This window comes from Echinops telfairi, unplaced genomic scaffold, assembly GCF_000313985.2.
Source record: "Echinops telfairi isolate 266 unplaced genomic scaffold, ASM31398v2 ScPeMD7_9;HRSCAF=40, whole genome shotgun sequence".
In the NCBI taxonomy this organism is placed as follows: domain Eukaryota; kingdom Metazoa; phylum Chordata; class Mammalia; order Afrosoricida; family Tenrecidae; genus Echinops; species Echinops telfairi.
The window spans coordinates 59,022,484-59,025,161 of record NW_022103906.1 but is presented as its reverse complement, the minus strand read 5'-3'; positions in this window follow the sequence as shown (position 1 = coordinate 59,025,161).

Sequence of the window (2,678 nt, the reverse complement as noted above, 5' to 3'; positions counted from 1 at the left end):
CACACTTTGGGTTGAATTTCAAAAGGTCCCTCTACTTACTTTCCTTTCTTTTGCTCTTTCTGCCTCCCTTTCCCGCCTTCCCTATGTTTCTTTCATTTTTTTCCCACTGTCAGCAACCTCCTTGGGGCCCCTGTAATTAGGCGGTGCTGGTGAAGGGGCCTTGCTGAATGCCCTGCAGGCTTGCCACGCACTTGTCCTTTATGTTTGCTTCCAGGGTGGTAAAAAACCCAGCAACCCAAACAACCACCGCCACAAACTCACTGCCAACCGGTTGCCCTTGCGGACAGGGTAGGACCGCCTGATGGGGTTCCGGAACAGAACACCTCTCCCGAGGAGAGGAGAGGCTGGTGGTTTTCAACCGTTGACCTTGCCGTTAGCAGCCCAGGGGCTCCTCTCCCAGCACCATCGGGAGCCAGAATGTTTTGGTGCACGGCACAGATCGTTCTACCGCATTTTTCCAGTTTTAAACTTCATCATACTTTTTACTTTGAAAAATTTCAAACATATACGAAAAGTTTCTTATTGGAACCTCTCGGTCTGCAAAGGCTTCTCGCTGGATGGCTGGGAGGTCTTTCATTAGCCTTGGAAATTCCAGGGTAGGAGCGAACTTTTGTTATCTTTTGTTCTGAGCCACCGTGCATGTGATGACAAGTTCATGAGCTCCAAACAAGCCATGCGGGATATCCATGGCGTGCTGGACTTAATGGACAAAAGTGAGTGACGTTATCAAAGGAATACTCTTAACTCAGGAGCCCTGGTGGGGTAGTAGGCTATGGGCTGGGCTGCTAACGACAAGGTCAGCAGCTTCAAAAATACCAGCCGCTCTGAGATGGAAAGAGGAGGCTTTCTAGGCCTGTAAGGAACTACAGTCTCAGCAACCCACAGGGGCAGTTCGACCCTGCCCTGTAGGGTGGCTCAGCCGAAATTGACTCGATGGCAGTGAGTTCTACCCTTGAATCTGATATAATTAGACATAAAACCATGACTCAGTCCCTAGCTTTGATCTTTCATGATTAGCAAATACATTTCCTGAATTGGCTGCACGGCAATGAGAAAGTAAGAAGGTGTCTCCCGCAGTCCGTCTTTGCTCTCACTTTGTAATACCCACCCCTTCGTCGATGCTACTGACTCCCTCGTACACAGTGAGGCTTCCAGAAGTTTCTGGGGAAAGCCCATTATCTTTGGATTCCATTTGTATGAACATTTGAAAGTCCTCTCATATGTTATCAAAATATCACATTATGTTGTTTTGGCTAATTATTTACTGAGTACGAAACAGCCATAACACTGAATTCACAGATGAACATTACAGAAGATGTTATATTCTCACTTGGTGACCCTGAGTTAAATTCTTCAGTTACCAATACCCATTGCTCTCGAATGGACTCTAACTCCTCGTGACCATATAGGGCGGAGGAGAGCTACCCCAGAAAGTTTCCAAGATTGTGGTCTTTACCGACTCCCCCTGCTGCGTCTCTCTCCTGTGACTTGGCCCATGGGTTCCACCTGCCCACCTTTTTGTTAACAACTGAATGCTTCACCACTGCACCGTCAAGACTCCTTTTAGATATCAATACTCAGTCCTAAGGAACCCTGGTGGCATAGTGGTTATGCATTGGGCTGCTAACCACAAGGTCAGCAGTTCAAAACCACACCCCTTCTCCATGAAAGAAAGGCTTGGGTTTCTACTCCCATAAAGAGTTTCAGTCTCAGAAACCCACAGGGGCCAAAGGGGCAGTTCCACTTGGCCCTATCGGATGGCTATGAATCAGAATTGACTCGATGGCAGTGATAAACCCAATCCAAACCCACTGTCACTGAGCTGGTCTGAGATCTTTACAGGAGCAGTCTGCCTCATCTATCTCTTGAAAATGGCTGGGGGTTTGAAACACCAACCTTGTAGTTCACAAACCAATGTCTAGCCCACAGCCCCACTCAAACCAAACCAAACTCACTACCATTGAGTCAAGGCTGACTCAGCGACCCTATAGGGCAGAGTAGAACTGCCCCTCTGACTACCCCAGACAGTAAGTTTCTACAGGAGTAGAAAGCCATGAAATGGCTGGTGGGTTTTGAACTGAGGCTGTTCGCTTATGTTAGGGGGAACAAGATCAAGGCACTCTGTTAAATACAAGCTACCTTTGACAAATGAGGAGCCCTGGTGGCGTAGTGGTTACATATTGGGCTGGGAGCCATGAGGCCTTCAGTTCGAAACCACCAGCCACTCTATGGGAGAAAGAGGGCTGTTTACTCCCATGAATATTGCAGCCTCAAAAGCTCACAGGGGCAGTTCTAATCTGGCCTTGACTCCATGACAGTGAGTTTGGGTTAGTTTTTTGACAAATAATGGCACACATGCTCATCCTGCCTAAAATTTCTCACCTGGTAATGATTTGATCATCTTAAAAATAGAATTTTCAATGTGTGGGTAGTGCTTCCAATATTTACTTGAAGTGTAGACGTTCTGTTCCATTTATACATGTGTGAAACAAGTTTTCAACCCTTCCATTTTGTATAATAGCTTTAGTTATAATATAATCACAGACATTCCTTCACTTGAGGGAAAGAGTTATCTGGTTTACAATATTTTAATGAGGAGGTTAAATGGATGCACTTAAAAGGGACAGTCGGTGGATCTAGTCTCTTAATATGTCAACATAGACGTAACATTTATATAT